Genomic DNA, 17459 nt, shown 5'->3' on the forward strand with positions numbered 1-17459 from the left:
ACTCCATAAATTTAGCTGAGCAGATATTGTAGGAGTACCTGCTGCTGATGACCTGCTAGTTAGATATTTAGAGTTGCAGTCCCCCCGTTGAGTAGACCTTTTGCTCGAAAAGGTCTAATTTTTTGGCATTATTAGTTTTTGACTGCCCTAAAATGTGCTGGTCATCTTCCTGGCCTGGAATCCACAGGATTGGAATCTGACATGAGATAAGTAGGCCAGTGTCAGGGAGAGTCAAAATGGTGCGGAAGAGAAAGGAAGGTTGGTACAGTGATTAGGGCACTGGTTTGGGATTCATGCTCCCTGTGTGACTTTGAATCTCTGAATTTCTGAATCTCTCTGTGCTTCAGTTCTGCATCTGTAAAATGGGCATACAATAGTCTTGTATCCTACAACAGGGGTGTTGTGGGATAAATAGATTAAAGACTGTGAGGAGCTCAGCTACTACAGTGATGAGGGGCAAATTAGCATCTAGTTCATACCTGAAAGGGACAGTAATAAAGGTCCCAAGAGTTTCAGTGAGGCATGCACACATTGTGAAGGTGCTGTTCATTGTACTGTGTTACCTTGCTTCCCCCACTCACTTCTCAAAGGCAGGAGTGATTTTTAGAAGGGACGTGGCTAAGATGAGAGGTGTGATCATCTGGCAAACAGGCTCAGGGAGGTCGTTCCAGGCATAAAGGGCAAGATGGGAGACATTTGTGTAAGAGAAGGTGTCAAGACTGGTATCATTGGCAAAGCACAGGGAGGGGAGAATGCAAAGTACATCAGGTCAGGGGAGTGGCAGAGGCTACATGTGGTTGGGCCCTGACAAAAGATGGGCTGACAGACATATTTGGAAACTTGCTATGATTTTTTTCCTGATAATATTCAGCCTACATTTTGCATCGTCTGGTTTTATCCCATTAGCTGTATTTGTAACCTCTAAATTATTCCTTTTCCTCTTTAGTGCTTACCCGTTTCAAATACTTATATGTGGTAATTGCAATCCTTCTGTCAGCCAACCCTTCACCTTCCTTAGACAACATTTGACAAAGCCCTGTTTCTGTAGGTCATTTTAACATTTCTTCAGAAGTTAACGCCTCCACCCTTACTCACTTTTGGTTTTTGTCTGCATTTTCCCTAGAGAGATGATGTACACAGCGCATTTTTCAAGCATTATGTTTCTTCATACACAAAGCAAACAGGTTTTTTCAGTCCAAATTACATTCTCTTTACATTTAGGAGAGCAACAGAATAAGAAGGAAGAAGAGTAAATTCTTAGCAATACAGAGAGTGTGCACATGTAACACCGACAGACTTTGTCGTCGGCAGACAGGATCGAACCTGGAGCTAAATGCCATACAGCGCTTTGCTAAGGCTATAGCACAGACTCATTATTCTCTCTCACTAAGTGGTCTCAGTGCCACTAGATGGAACAGAGCACCACACCCAGGTGTGTGGCTTACACACAGGTGCCCAGTGTGCGCCCCTCATTAACAGTCTGCACTGAACTGAATACAAAATGGTTTCCTGTCACCCCAGACAGCAGAATCGTTAGAGATTTCAAAGAGGCAGTGCACAGAGAACAAAGGCATGACTGAGCAACGTAATGAAGACAGGAAGGATGGTCCCATGGCCAGCATGTTAGCCTCAGCATTGGGGGACCAAGATTCAGTTCCTGCCCCTACCTGACTTTATGCAAATTATTCAGGGCCAAGTTGACTTCAATGGAAGTTAAATGGCTTAGTGCATCTCAAAATCCAACAGGACACCAACATGTATCTTAAGGTGCTGAAATACCCTTAGTCTTTCTGCGTCTCAGTTTCCTGGCTGCCAAAAGGGACATAATAGTGTCAGATTTATTCTTATTGTTACAGCATTCAAAGAGCTGTTGTGGGAGTGAATATATTAAAACAGATTATCAGGCATTCAGATACCGTGGTAATGAGGGTCATATAAGTACCTTGCAGATAAAATTATTGTATTTGTGGTGTGGTTCTTATCACTTGTACTGTCTGATCATCTCAGAAATATTGATGATGCTTTTATAACCCGGGGAAACACTTCAAACATTTAAATTCGGGCTAAATTATTCTTAAAAACATACAAAGTTGTGCCTTTAATAAAATGCACAAGTGCAACATAACAAGGCAATGTGCTCTTCCTGGTTGTCCTTGCTATGGACTTTTATGAGTAAACTATTTTACTTTAAAAAAGTATTGAAGCCCTGCAGGTAAATAAATGAAGCATCACAGAGTTTCCCCACCCTCCCCTCCCATTATACTGTGCACACCCCTAATAGATACATTTGTAGGGAATGTGGATCTTGCTCATAGCTACCTGCAAACAAAATGAATGTCAGAGACGCTCCTGGACCCCATCACATGGACCCCAAGCAGCAGACTTGCCTGTCATTTTTATGACAAATGTGTAAAGTTCTTTAGAGAAGGAAACATTAGCCAAATGTCAGAGCCTCTCCCAGGCCCTTATTATGCCAGGCAACACGCCTACCATTGACTTTTTGTTTTGAATACGCCTTAGTGAAGTGTTTATCTTCTTTTAAAAAAAAATCCTCAAATGAGCTAAATGTCAGAATCTCTCTCCAGCACTCTGGGTGACAAATGACCACATTTTTTTCCGAGTCAGCTACATCTCTGAAATTCTGCAATGCACGACTTCAGCTCCAGTCACTATTAGTCATGGTGATGAAGCGCTGTTTTTGGTGGAGGAGGTGATGTGGAGGGGGGTTTGGACAGATGACTGGAAAAAGGCTTTTAGGAAATATAATTGTCACATATGGAATACTTCGGTAGGAATACACAGCACCCAACCTTTATCAAGCATTTCATGAGCCTCTTCTTCCTCTCAAAGACCAAATCTGCCTTGAGTTACTCACTCAGAATCCCCGTTTCCTTCATTACTCCTAGTTTTATAGGGGTTCTGGTCCCAGCTGTGCCACTGATTTGCTGTATGTCACTGGGCACATTACTTCAGCTTCTCCATGCCTCAGTTTCCCCTCTCATCCTTTATCTAGCAGGTCTGTTTAGGCCTTGATTCAGTTTTAAGCATGTGAGTAGTTCCACTGATTTAAAAAATAGTGAGTTCTAAGCTCTTTGGGACAGGAACTGTCTCTTACCATATGTTGGTGCAGTGCCCAGCGCAGGGGTTGGCAACCTTTCAGAAGTGGTGTGCCGAGTCCTCATTTATTCACTCTAATTTACGGTTTCGTGTGCCAGTAATACATTTTAACGTTTTTAGAAGGTCTCTTGTCAAGTATAATTCCCAATTCTGGACCTTAGCGTCCAAAATATGGGTACTAGTGTGAATTCCTCTAAGCTTAATTACCAGTTTAGATCTGATAGGCTTCCACCAATCAGGAATTTTTAGGGCCTGATACCCTCTGGTCCCCCCAAAACCTTCCCAGGGGACCCCAAGACCCAGATTCCTTGAGTCTCACAACAAAGGGAAATAAGCCATTCCCTCCCCCCTCCCTTCTTCCTCCCAGCTCCTTCCTGCCCTGGGAACACTAGGAGATCACCTGATTCAACTTTTTGAATCACCACACCGAGAGGAGTGTTACCTTCCCCCTCACCCAGGGGCAATACAAGCTGCGTGAATATAACACAAAGAGAAAATTTATCCTTCCCTTCTCCCCACCAATTCCCTTGAACCTTAATTAGGAGAAAAAAATTAAACAGGTCTTAAAAGCAAAACTTTTAATAAGAAAGAAAGAAAAAGTAAAAGGGTTATCTCTGCACTTTAGATGGTAAACAGTTACAGGGTCTTTTAACTTATAAACAATAGAAAGAAACTTTCTCCAGCAGAAACACAATTTAAGCTACTTCCAGCAAGTACACATATGTAAATGAAAAAAAAAAACAACTTAAAAGACTATGACCACCTTTTCTTACTCACAATTCTGAATAGATAAGAGACTGTAGCAGGGAGATTGGCAGAAACCTGGTTGCACCTCTAGTCCCGTCCAGGACCCAGAGAGAACAAAGCCAAACCCAAACCCCACAAACAAAGGCTTCCCTCCCATGAGATTTGAAAGTATCTTGTCTTCTGATTGGTCCTCTGGTCAGGTGTTTGGGGTCCCTGTTTGTTAACCCTTTACAGGTAAGAGAGACATTAACCCTTAACTATCTGTTTATGACACTCTTTCTCTAAGTCTATGATATATAACTAAACTATTGTTGTATGTAAAGTAAATAAGGTTTTTAAAATGTTTAAGAAGCTTAATTTAAAATTAAATTAAAATGAAAGCCCACTGGACCGGTGGCCAGGACCTGGGCAGTGTGAGTGCCACTGAAAATCAGCTCGCATGCTGCCTTCAGCATGCATGCCATAGGTTGCCTACCCCTGGCCTAGCACAATGGGGCTCCTATCATAACCCTAGTCCCAGATTTGGACCTTAGCATCCAAAATATGGGGGTTAGCATGAAAACCTTCAAGCTTAGTTACCAGCTTGGACCTGGTAAAGCTGCCACCACCCAAAAAATTCGAGTGTTTTGGGGCACTCTGGTCCCCCCAAAAACCTTCCCTGGGGACCCCAAGACCCAAATCCCTTGAGTCTCACAACAAAGGGAAATAAACTTTTCCCTTTCCCCCTCCAAGTGTTCCTGGAGAGATACACAGAAGCAAACTCTGTGAATCTAAACAGAGGGAGTCAACCCTCTCTATTTCCAGTCCTGGAAAACAGAAGTACTTCCCTCTTCACCCAGAGGCAATGCAAAGTCAGGCTAGTAAATCTAACACACACAGATTTCTCACTGACTTCTTCCTCCCACCAATTCCCTGGTGCTGCAGACTCAATTCCCTGGAGTTCCCCACTAAAGAAAAACTCCAACAGGTCTTAAAAAGAAAGCTTTATATAAAAAGAAAGAAAAATACATAAAAATGGTCTCTCTGTATTAAGGTGACAAATACAGGGTCATTTGCTTAAAAGAATATTGAATAAACAGCCTTATTCAAAAAAAAATACAATTCAAAGCACTCCAGCAATTATATCCATGTAAATACAAAGAAAACAATAGAAACCTTACTGTCTTACTATATTTGTACTCACAACTTGGAAACAGAAGATTAGAAAGCAGGAAACAGAAATCCTCCCATAGCCGAGAGAGATAGATTCAAGACAAAGGACGCACATCCAAAACTTCCCTCCACCCAGATCTGAAAAAAGTCTGGTTTCCTGATTGGTCCTCTGGTCAGGTGTTTCAGGAACTTCTTTCCAGGTGTAAGAACATTAACCCTTAGCTATCTGTTTATGACACGCCCCCCAAATTGCAGACAGTGGGGAAGCTCACTGGCGGCGATTTCCTTCTAGAACTTTAAAATAAACAGATTAATACAACACATGCACCTTTACATATACCACTAAGTATATAACTAACAGACTTCTACATTTTAAGAACACTTTTTAACTACTGGATTCTGGGAAACTCTCACGGGAGAGTGCATCAGCTACTTTGTTAGAAGCTCCTGAGATGTGCTGAATTTCAAAATCAAAATGTTGGAGAGCTAAACTCCAACGAAGAAGTTTCTTGTTGTTCCCCTTGGCAGTATGAAGCCACTTTAGCGCAGCATGGTCAGTTTGTAGCTGGAACCGCCATCCCCAAACATATGGGCGTAGCTTTTCCAGGGATACACAATGGCATAGCATTCCTTTTCACTGACTGACCAGTGACTTTCCCTCTCAGACAGTTTCTTGCTGAGAAACACGACAGGATGGAAGTTGTGATCTGTTGCTTCCTGCATGAGAACTGCTCCTATACCACGCTCAGATGCATCCGTGGTTACTAGGAATGGCTTGTCAAAATCCGGGGCCCTGAGCACAGGGTCAGACATGAGCGTTGCCTTAAGTTTGGTAAAGGCCTTTTGACACTCATCAGTCCACCCAACTGCATTTGGCTGGGTCTTTTTGGTCAGGTCGGTCAGTGGGGCAGCGATTTGGCTGTAGTGTGGTACAAATCGCCTGTAGTACCCGGCCAAGCCTAAGAAGGATTGGACCTGTTTCTTTGACCTTGGGACAGGCCACTTTTGGATAGCATCCACCTTGGCCTGTAGGGGGCTTATGGTTCCTCGACCCACCTGGTGCCCCAGGTAAGTCACTCTGTTTTGGCCTATTTGACACTTTTTGGCCTTAACAGTTAGTCCGGCCTGCCTGATGTGCTGAAAGACCTTTTCCAGGTGTAGTAGGTGTTCGGGCCAGGAGTCTGAAAAAATGGCCACATCATCGAGGTAGGCAACTGCAAATTCTCCCAGTCCAGCTAGTAGACCATCTACCAGCCTCTGGAAGGTGGCGGGTGCATTTCGAAGGCCGAAAGGAAGGACATTGAATTCATACACCCCCGCATGGGTGACGAATGCTGACCTCTCCTTGGCAGGTTCATCCAGCGGTACTTGCCAGTACCCCTTGGTTAAGTCTATTGTAGAGATGAACTGGGCACATCCCAACTTCTCCAATAGCTCATTGGTGCGTGGCATTGGATAGTTGTCCGGACGAGTTACCACATTTAGCTTACGGTAGTCCACGCAAAAGCGTATTTCCCCATCTGGTTTGGGTACCAGAACCACTGGAGATGCCCATGCACTGGTAGATGAGCGGATTATACCCATCTGTAGCATGTTCTGGATCTCCCGTTCTATAGCAGCTTAGGCATGAGGAGACACCCGGTAGGGTTGGGTTCTAATGGGGTGAGCATTACCTGTGTCAATGGAGTGGTATGCCCGTTCAGTCCGTCCTGGGGTGGCTGAGAACAATGGGGCGAAGCTAGTGCACAGCTCCTTGATTTGTCGCCGCTGCAGACGTTCCAGGGTGATTGAGAGGTTCACCTATTCCACGCCACCATCTTTTTTCCCTTCATAGTAGACACTGTCAGGCCACTCAGCATCATCTCCCTGGACTGTAAACTGACAAACCTGTAAGTCTCTGGAATAGAAAGGCTTGAGAGAATTAACATGGTACACTCTGGGCTTTAGTGAGGAATTGGGAAATGCTATGAGGTAGTTCACAGTTCCCAGGTGCTCTTGGACCGTGAATGGCCCTTCCCATGATGCTTCCATCTTATGGGCCTGTTGCGCCTTCAAGACCATAACCCGGTCTCCTACCTTGAAGGAACGTTCTCTGGTATGTTTGTCATACCAGGCCTTTTGCTCTTCCTGAGCATCCTTTAGGTTTTCTCTAGCAAGGGCTAAAGAGTGTCGGAGGGTGCTTTGTAGGTTGCTTACAAAGTCCAGAATGTTAGTTCCTGGAGAAGGCGTAAACCCCTCCCATTGCTGCTTCACCAACTGTAATGGCCCCTTAACCTCGTTACCATACACAAGTTCAAACGGTGAAAACCCTAAACTGGGATGTGGTACAGCCCCGTAGGCAAACAGCAATTGCTGCAACACTAGGTCCCAATTATTGGAGTATTCGTTGACGAATTTACGTATCATGGCCCCCAAAGTTCCATTAAACCTTTCCACCAGGTCATTGGTTTGATGGTGGTGTGGGGTGGCAACCAAGTGGTTCACCCCATGCGTTTCCCACAGTTTTTGCATGGTCCCTGCCAGGAAATTAGATCCTGAATCAGTAAGGATGTCGGAGGGCCAACCTACCCTGGCAAAAATGTCTGTTAGGGCCAGGCACACAGTGTTAGCCTTGGTGTTGCCTAGAGCTACTGCTTCTGGCCATCGGGTAGCAAAGTCCACGAAAGTCAGTACGTACTGCTTTCCTCTGGGTGTCTTTTTTGGGAAAGGGCCCAGAATATCCACAGCTACTCGCTGAAGTGGGACCTCAATTATGGGGAGTGGCTGGAGAGGGGCCTTGACCTGGTCTTGGGGTTTTCCCACTCTTTGGCATACCTCACAAGACCGGACATACTTGGCAACGTCCTTGCCCATCCCCTCCCAGTGGAAGGACTTCCCCAACCGGTCCTTAATTCTGTTCACCCCAGCATGGCCACTGGGATAATCATGGGCTAAGCTTAAGAGCTTCCCCCGGTACTTAGTTGGAACCACCAACTGTTTTTGCGGCTGCCGTTCTTCCCAGTGTCCACCAGAAAGAATCTCCTTGTATAAAAGTCCTTGGTCTATAACAAACCGGGATTGATTAGAAGAGCTGAGAGGCGGTGGGATGCTCCGTGCCACCGCCCAAGCTTTCTGAAGGCTATCATCTGCTTCCTGCTCAGTCTGGAACTGTTTCCTTGAGGCTGGGGTCACCAGTTCTTCCTCAGACTGTGGACTTGGGCTTGGTCCCTCTGGAAGCGATGTAGGTGATGGGGTTGTTTCCGTTGCTGGTGAACTGCTCTCCGCTGGTGCACCTGAGGGTATTTCAGGCTCGGGCTGAGCCTTTTTGGTATGGCTGTCTGTTGCTTCTGCCAGTTCTGGCTCGCTGGCGCCCTCTGGCGTTGAGTTTGAAGATGTGGTTGCAATTGCTGGTGCTGGTTGCTGTTCCAGTTCCGGGCCTGGGACTGGAGGTGCTGTGGCTGTTTCAGTGGTAGGCATGGAATCCGGGTCCACTACCTCTGTCTGGGTCTCTGGTAACACAGACGGGGCGTCTGTGGACGGCTCAGGAACAGGAATGGGTCTGGAAGCTTGCCTGGTTTGGCTACATGTAACCATTCCCACTCGCTTGGCCCGTTTCACTTGGTTGGCCAAGTCTTCCCCCAGTAGCATGGGGATAGGATAATTGTCATAGACTGCAAAAGTCCACATTCCTGACCAGCCTTTGTACTGGACAGGCAGTTCAGCTGTAGGCAAGTCTACAGCTTGTGACATGAAGGGGTAAATTGTCACTTGGGCCTTTGGGTTGATGAATTTGGGGTCTACGAAGGATTGGTGGATAGCTGACACTTGTGCCCCCGTGTCTCTCCACGCAGTAACCTTCTTTCCGCCCACTCTCAAATTTTCCCTTCGCTCCAAGGGTATTTGAGAGGCATCTAGGCCTGGGGATCTTTGGTGTGATGGTGGTGTAATGAATTGCACTCGGATGGCATTCTTTGGACAGTTGGCCTTGATATGTCCCAGTTCATTACACTTAAAGCATCTTCCATCTGATGGGTCACTGGGTCGAGGTGAGTTACTGGAGACTGGTGAGGTGGAAGAATAGTGTGTCTGTGGCTTTACTTGGGTTGTATGTGGGGTCTTTGGCTGTCCTCGGTTGTAGGGTTTATGGTCGGTGTGCCCCCTGGGGTATTCGTTCCCCTTGACCGTAGCTTTCTTGCTTTCTGCCACTTCCATCCATCTGGCTCCAATTTCCCCCGCCTCAGCGAGATTTTTGGGTTTTCCATCTTGTATGTACCGTGTTATGTCCTCAGGAACACCATCCAAGAACTGCTCCATTTGTATGAGGAGGTGCAGTTCTTCCAAGGATTTAACATTGTGTCCTGATATCCAGGCCTCATAATTTTTCCCAACGTAGTAGGCGTGTTTGGGAAATGACACATCTGATTTCCACTTTTGGGTTCTGAAACGCCGACGAGCATGATCCGGGGTTATCCCCATTCTGTATCTGGCCTTGGTTTGAAAATGTTTATAGTCGTTCATTTGCTGCTTAGGCATTTCAGCTGCCACCTCTGCTAAAGGTCCACTGAGCTGTGGCCTCAATTCTACCATGTACTGGTCTTTAGGGATGCTGTACCCAAGACAGGCTCTTTCAAAATTTTCCAAGAAGGCCTCGGTGTCATCACCTGCCTTGTAGGTGGGAAATTTCCTGTGATGTGGAACCATAATTGGCGAAGGGTTGTTAGGATTGGCTGGCGCATGCAGCCCAGCTTGCACTAAGTCCAGTTCATGTTTTCTCTGTTTTTCCTTCTCTTCACTTTCTTTTTGTTGTTTTTCCATTTCTCGGCGGTGGGCCATATCTTCTTCTTCTTGTTTCCTTCTGTGGGCCACCTCTTCTTCTTCTAGTTTTCTTTTGTGGGCTGCCTCTTTGGCTGCTTGTTCTCTTTTGTAGGCTGCCAGTTTGATGCTTTCTTCCTTTTCTTTCAGCTCCACCTCTTTTTGTTTTTCCAGTTGTCGCCTGTGTTCAGCTTCTTTGATTTGTTCTTCGGCCTCCATTTTTGTATTGGAAGGCATGGTTCCTGTTTTCTTGTGTTGGGGTGCCCTCCGGTGTTTATTGTCTGAACTGCAGGCTCTGTTGCCTCCTGGGGTCTGCCTAGCAACAGTGCCTTTTTCCCTTTCTTTCTCTAGCTAATTTTTTCAATGTAAAGTAAACCAGAAAAACCACTTTATTTGCATGTATATAGTGCTGGTATTTGCCTCCTAATGGGAGTGCTATTGTGTGACAAAAGACCCGTAATAGTCTCTTAATGGTTGCTTGCTTAATATGCAAGCCACAACTGCCAGAGAGAGCAGAAAAAAAAATTCTTTCTGGTTCCCTTTTAAAACCAAACTGTTTCTCTCTGCTAAAAAGCCCCTAGCAGAGAAAAGAAAAATATAATATTCCTACTGGCTTCTGGATTCTATCCCACCTCTGCCACCATATCATAACCCTAGTCCCAGATTTGGACCTTAGCGTCCAAAATATGGGGGTTAGCATGAAAACCTCCAAGCTTAGTTACCAGCTTGGACCTGGTAAAGCTGCCACCACCCAAAAAATTCGAGTGTTTTGGGGCACTCTGGTCCCCCCAAAAACCTTCCCTGGGGACCCCAAGACCCAAATCCCTTGAGTCTCACAACAAAGGGAAATAAACCTTTTCCCTTCCCCCCTCCAAGTGTTCCTGGAGAGATACACAGAAGCAAACTCTGTGAATCTAAACAGCGGGAGTCCACCCTCTCTATTTCCAGTCCTGGAAAACAGAAGTACTTCCCTCTTCACCCAGAGGGAATGCAAAGTCAGGCTAGTAAATCTAACACACACAGATTTCTCACTGACTTCTTCCTCCCACCAGTTCCCTGGTGCTGCAGACTCAATTCCCTGGAGTTCCCCACTAAAGAAAAACTCCAACAGGTCTTAAAAAGAAAGCTTTATAAAAAAAGAAAGAAAAATACATAAAAATGGTCTCTCTGTATTAAGGTGACAAATACAGGGTCATTTGCTTAAAAGAATATTGAATAAACAGCCTTATTCAAAAAAAATACAATTCAAAGCACTCCAGCAATTATATCCATGTAAATACAAAGAAAACAATAGAAACCTTACTGTCTTACTATATTTGTACTCACAACTTGGAAACAGAAGATTAGAAAGCAGGAAACAGAAATCCTCCCATAGCCGAGAGAGATAGATTCAAGACAAAGGACGCACATCCAAAACTTCCCTCCACCCAGATCTGAAAAAAGTCTGGTTTCCTGATTGGTCCTCTGGTCAGGTGTTTCAGGAACTTCTTTCCAGGTGTAAGAACATTAACCCTTAGCTATCTGTTTATGACAGCTCCAATCTCAATTGGGGCCTGTAGTTGCTACTAATGCAAATAAATAATGGCTACTTTCCCATCTCGGATTCTCCTCTCGTTTACAATGACTGTAGGCTGGTGTAACTCTATTGATGTAAACAGTTACTGCTACTCCATGAGGGTGTGAGAAGAAAATTCGACCCATATATTTAACTTTTGATTACAACATCATATTAGAATACAAAGACAGAAAATGTCCAAGATGGGAAATCCTCTTTATAGCTTAGATAGTGATTTAATAGACAGTTTTAGTCCAAAAGTTTATGTATTATAATTAAGTTTTGATCCAATAAAAAGCAGCACTCTACCCAGAGTAGTACACAGATAGGAAAGAAATGACAGTGGTGATATCCTACACAAGATCAACCCACACTCCCATGGATGTTACTGGTAAAATGACCAGCAGCGAAACAATTAACACTGCAGACATTGCATTTGTCATATGGGGTCAGTTAATACCTCTTTTACTGCCACTGGCACAGATTCTTCGCTGGTGTAAGTTGATGTACCTCTGTTAGCTTTGTTGTAGCTATTCCAGTTACACAAGCTGAAGATCCAGTCCATTGTTTATTGTCTGCTTGAACAGAAAGGAAAACAGTAGGTCTTGGGTCACGTTGGGAAGGGTATTTACTGACCATCAAGGGTAGGAATCTAGGGCCTGATTCTCTTTTCACTTAAACTGGAGTAAATTCAACTTATCTACATAAACATTTAGTTAGTGGCAAGCTGAGGTGCAAATCAAGCCTGTGCTAGCCTGCCAGGGTCTAACTCCATGTGAACCCCGCTGATGCCTCTTAACAGTTGGCTACTGCACTTTGATCTAGCCCTGTTCCAAAGCACTCTCACGCATGGCTGATGTGCGTGGGAAGCCAGTACAAATTAGCAGGGCCTGGCTTCCTCGGCTTCGTCAGCCCTGTTTAGCCGGTCCGCCCTTGCTGGGGGGCCCGAAAAAGTTTTTTCACCAGGGCCCAAACCAGCTCTTGGTGGCCCTGCTGTCATGAACTGTTAATGCACATCAGCAGAGTGCACCTGGATAGATAGACCAGGTCAGGCTTGTAGGGGTAACTTCACACCCAAGCTTGCTGCAGTTTAATTGTGTAGACAAGTCTTGAGCTGAAGTCAGTGGGCCTGACTGTCATTTCAGGGTATGTTTCCTCTACAAGTACTACAGTACTTGGCACAGCAGTAGTGGGTGTGGTGTAGTGTAGCTACTTAGTACAGTGATAGAAGGGTTTTTTTTATTACTATCGTAGATCCCCCCTGTAGATACACTTGCTAAGTTGACCGAAGAATTCTTCCATTTACCTCATTGTGCCTACTGTGAGAGTAACTATGTCACATAGGGGGCAAAATTTTTCACAGTCCTCAGCAATGTAGCCAGTTCAATCTGATGTTTAGGTGTAGTCCAGGCCTTAATTATACCACTTTTACACCAAGTAACTCTACTGCTTTCTCCTCCTGATTTATACATTGCATGGGAGGAGAATCCAGCACAGTGCATCTACACCAGGGATCGGCAACCTTTGGCATGCGGCCCATCAGGAAAATCTGCTGGCAGGCCGGGCCAGTTTATTTACCTGCAGTGTCCGCAGGTTTGGCCTATTGCAGCCCCCACTGGCTGCGGTTCACCATTCCAGGCCAATGGGGGCTGCGGGAAGCATCATGGACTGAGGGATGTGATGCCAAAGGTTGCCGATCTCTGGTCTACACAGATGTAAAACTGACACAGTGAAAGGGGAAGGAAAGGAATTGTTTTTCAATGAAAAATCGTGACCTGTACAACAAATAGATGGAGCCACCAGAGAAACACTGGTTTGGGGGTGGCTCTGTGTGCTGGCTCAGGCTGACTCTTGACACTACCTACCTTGTATGTTAAGCACCACATTTTTCAAATGCAAATGCCTAAACTGGGAGCCTGCTTCCTAGCTTGAGTACATGGGCAAGTGGTAGCGCTGCTTGAGCTAGCATGCTAAAATAGCAGTGTAGATGAGGGTAGCCCGGGCGGCAGCTCAGGCTCTGATTAACTACAAACCTGCTTAAAGAACAGGAGTACTTTCAGGTTTCAGAGTAGCAGCCATGTTCTTTATGCAGATACAGACTAACAAGGCTGCTACTCTGAATACAAGACCTGCTTGGATACCCTAGCTATGTACTCGGGTGGCTAGCCTGAGCCGCCACCCATGCTATCCAAGATTACGCTGATATTTTTAGTACACTAGCTCAAAGAGAGCTAGCACATGTCTGTCCACTTGAGCTGGAAAGTACATTCCCACCTGCAGTGTAGACAAACAATATGGGGAACATGCAAATATATGGGGAACATGCAAACATACACTACACCTGGTTAAACAAATCACACACGAGCACTTAGAGCAGGTATTCCACCCCCAGCGCCCGGCACATTTGGAGTGCATGATTACTATTGCATTTGGAATAATACCTGAGAACTGGAAAGATTGAAAATTGAATTAGAAACTTACAATTGAATTCATTAGGTGAAGCTTGGTTCAACTACGCAGAGTTAGAGCAGTTTATAATCTTCCCTCCCAGTTCAGCAAAGTCTGTTAGCATGGGGTTAAGACCCACTGACTTCAAAGTTTAACTTTAACTTTGAAGTTGATGCACATGCTTAAGTACTTTGCTGAATCAGGTGCAGGAGAGGAAGTGACAATCCACACAACCAATGGAAGACTGAATCTGTTGATTCATGTGTGGCCATTACATGAATAATTAAACTGGAGTAATAGTAACAGGATGAAATGTAATAGTGAAAAGTGCAAAGTCATGCATTTAGGGATTAATAACAAGAATTTTAGTTATAAACTGGGGACACATCACTTGGAAGAAACAGAGGAGGAGAAGGACCTTGCAGTATTTGTTGATCACAGGATGACTATGTGCCGCCAATGTGATATGGCCATTACAAAAACTAATGCGGTTTTAGGATGCATCAGGCAAGGTATTTCTAGGAAGGAGGTGTTAGTACCGTTATACAAGGCACTGGTAAGGGGGTATTAGTACCGTTATACAAGGCACTGGTGAGAAGCATGAATTCAAACTGGAACAGGTACAGAGACGGGCTACTAGGATGATCCGAGGAATGGAAAACCTGTCATATGAAAGAAGACTCAAAGAGCTTGGCTTGTTTAGCCTAACCAAAAGAAGGCTGAGGGGGGAGATGATTGCTCTTTATAAATATATCAGAGGGATAAATATCAGGGAGGGAGAGGAATTATTTAATTTTGGCACTAATGTGGACACAAGAACAAACGGATATAAACTGGACACTAGGAAATTTAGACTTGAAATTAGACGAAGGTTTCTATCCATTAGAGGACTGAAGTTCTGGAACAGCCTTTCAAGGGGAGTAGTGGAGGCAAAAGACATTTCTGGTGTCAAGACTAATCTTGATAAGTTTATGGAGGGGATGGTATCATGGGATAGCCTAATTTTGGCAATTAATTGATCTTTGATTATTAGCAGGTAAATATACCCAATGATCTGTGATGGGATGTTAGATGGGGTGGGATCTGAATTACTACAGAGAATTCTTTCCTGGGTGCTGGCTGGTGAGTCTTTCCCACATGCTCAGGGTTTAGCAGATTGCCATATTTGGGGTCGGGAAAGAATTTTCCTCCGGGGCAGATTGGCAGAGGACCTGGAGGTTTTTCGCCTTCCTCTGCAGCGTGGGGCACAGGTCACTTGCTGGAGGATTCTCTGCATCTTGAGGTCTTTAAACCACTATTTGAGGACTTCAATAACTCAGACATAGGTTAGGGGTTTGTCACAGGAGTGGGTGGGTGAGATTCTGTGGCCTGCATTGTGCAGGAGGTCAGACTAGATGATCATAATGGACCCTTCTGACCTTAAGTCTATGAATCTATGAATCATACGTATTTTTTGGCTCAACAAGAGCACAGTATTTGAAAACTCAGCCTTAGATATTTCAAGAAGTGTTTAAACTTGTTTTTCCCCCACTTCTTTAGTCTGACCTAGAATAATTATCATATGAATTTAAAATCATTTTCTAATTCTAAAACAAGATGGAAGAATAGATATAATCATTACTGCATATATCCATGCTTTAACTGCTAAGACATTTGTCTTATTGTCCTTCACTGCCCACGCAAATTGTTACATCCACATGCTAAATGATAGGGGAAATATTTCTAATTCTTACTGCTAATCATGAGCTCTTAATTAGCTATTATAGTTTGCTTTAAACACTGCGAATAATCCTTTTTCTATCAAAACTCTCTCTTTCCTATGTAGATTTCTTTTCTCAGGGAGGACAGAGAGAAAAAAGGACTTAAGCACTCTGCATGCAGAATTTAGAGTGACACATTTGTTTGAAAGCTGGAAAAACATTGTGACTTATGCATCCATGGCTGTGAATGAAATGAAAAATAAGCTGCACCGCTGAATGAATCTAGCCCACTAGTGTAGCAAAGATGGCATATTGAGAAGATATGTATTTTATTTCTATTGCTAAGTGAATTGCCATAAGGTACTGCAAATCCATTTTTTTTTTTGTAAAGGGAACTGCTCAGTGCAACAAAAATAAATCTACTCATAGGAGTGCAGGCCAGGAACTGCTGCTTTATTTAACTGTATCACAACAGAGTGTGCGTGTGAAACGCCTACTGACTAAAACAGGAAATATGGGAAGGGCAGACTCAGCATGGAGCCATTCCATAATACGCTGGGTCACCCAGTTAACTCTAGCGTGATGACTATACTACAGTATTAAAAACAGTGGGACTGAAAGGAGATTTAGATCACCATAGAATCGTAGAACCATAGGGCTGGAAGGGACCCTGAGAACTCACAAAATCCAGCCCTCTGCACTGAGGCAGGACTAAGTAAACCTAGACAACCCCAGCAAGTGTTTGTCCAACTTGTTCTCAAAAACTTCCAGTGTTGGGGATTCCACAGCCTTCCTTGGGAGCCTGTTCTAGAGCTTATCAACCCTTACGGTTAAATTTTTTTCCTAATATCTAATCTAAATCTCCCTTACTGCAGATTAATCTATTTCTTGTCCTACCGTCGGTGGACATGGAGAACAATTGATCACTGTCTTCTTTATAACAGTCTTTCACATATCTGAAGACTATCAGGTCCCCCCTAAGTCTTCTTTTCTGAACACTAAAAATACTAAAAAAGTTTTTTTAACCTTTCCTCATAGGTGACTGGTGGAAATATGCTTGGGGTGGGGGGGGGACTGAGCATGCCCTGCACTCACCCCGCAGGGTGGTCCTGTCCTGTGGGAGTAGGCCCAGTTTCTTGACCAATCCGGTTGACTTGTACTACTCACAGATTCGGAAGATCCTACCACAGTGTCATGTGATGGATGTATATACAGTTGCAGGCAGGGCCCTCCTGCCATCAGGGCCGTCCTTAGGCATAGGCAGAATAGGCAACGGCGTAGGGCCTCACACTGCCTGGGGGCACCACTCTGCAGGCAGCCCAGACAGTGCAGAAGCAGGGCTGCTGGGTCCTAGAGAGAGCCGAATGCAGCACAGTCTGAGAGACGGGATTGGCTGCTGGGGTCTCTGGGAAGGGGAGGGGGTGGGGGCTCACCTGTGAGTGTGACTCTTTCCCCCCGGCTGAGGTCAGGTGAGGCAGGCTCTGTGGCTCTGGAACCAGTATCCTTTGTTGTCTCCCATAACATCCATTCTTCTCCCCCCTGCCCCACGGAGCAGCCCCTCCTTTCTCCCTCCTCCCCAGGAGCACCCCTCTCTCTCTCCTCCCTCCCCTCCGTCACGGCTGGGTTGGGTGAGGTGCTGGGGGTAGGTGGGGGGGGGAGGCTGTCTGCTTGCTGAGGAATGAAAGTGAAAGTAACTCACTTCCTGGGCAGGCAGCCAGAATTGGAATGTCAAACAGGGCTTGGCTGGGGTTAGCCAGATGTGTGAAAAATCGGGATTGGGGTAGGGTGAGCAGATATCCCTATTTTGTAGGGACAGTCCCAATTTTGGGGTCTTTTTCTTATATAGGCTCCTTTTACCCCCCCACCCATCCCTGTCCTGATTTTACACACTTTCTGTCTGGTCACTCTAGGTGGGGGTAATTGGTGCCTATATAAGACAAAGCCCCAAA

General features: G+C 45.0%; 1 long non-coding RNA gene across 2 annotated transcripts in view; it reads right to left on the reverse strand.

Moving 5' to 3' along the window:
* Positions 1-16986, reverse strand: part of LOC115649891 — a 33536-nt gene extending 16550 nt beyond the window's left edge. For both annotated transcript variants that reach the window (XR_003999958.1, XR_003999957.1), the window contains exons 1-2: positions 16944-16986; positions 11823-11937 (exon numbers count right to left, since the gene is read on the reverse strand). This is a non-coding gene — a long non-coding RNA (uncharacterized LOC115649891). The remainder of the gene's footprint in view (positions 1-11822; positions 11938-16943) is intronic.
* Between the last annotated feature and the right edge of the window lie 473 nt (positions 16987-17459).

The sequence above is a fragment of the Gopherus evgoodei genome, chromosome 1 (assembly GCF_007399415.2).
Source record: "Gopherus evgoodei ecotype Sinaloan lineage chromosome 1, rGopEvg1_v1.p, whole genome shotgun sequence".
Lineage (NCBI taxonomy): Eukaryota > Metazoa > Chordata > Testudines > Testudinidae > Gopherus > Gopherus evgoodei.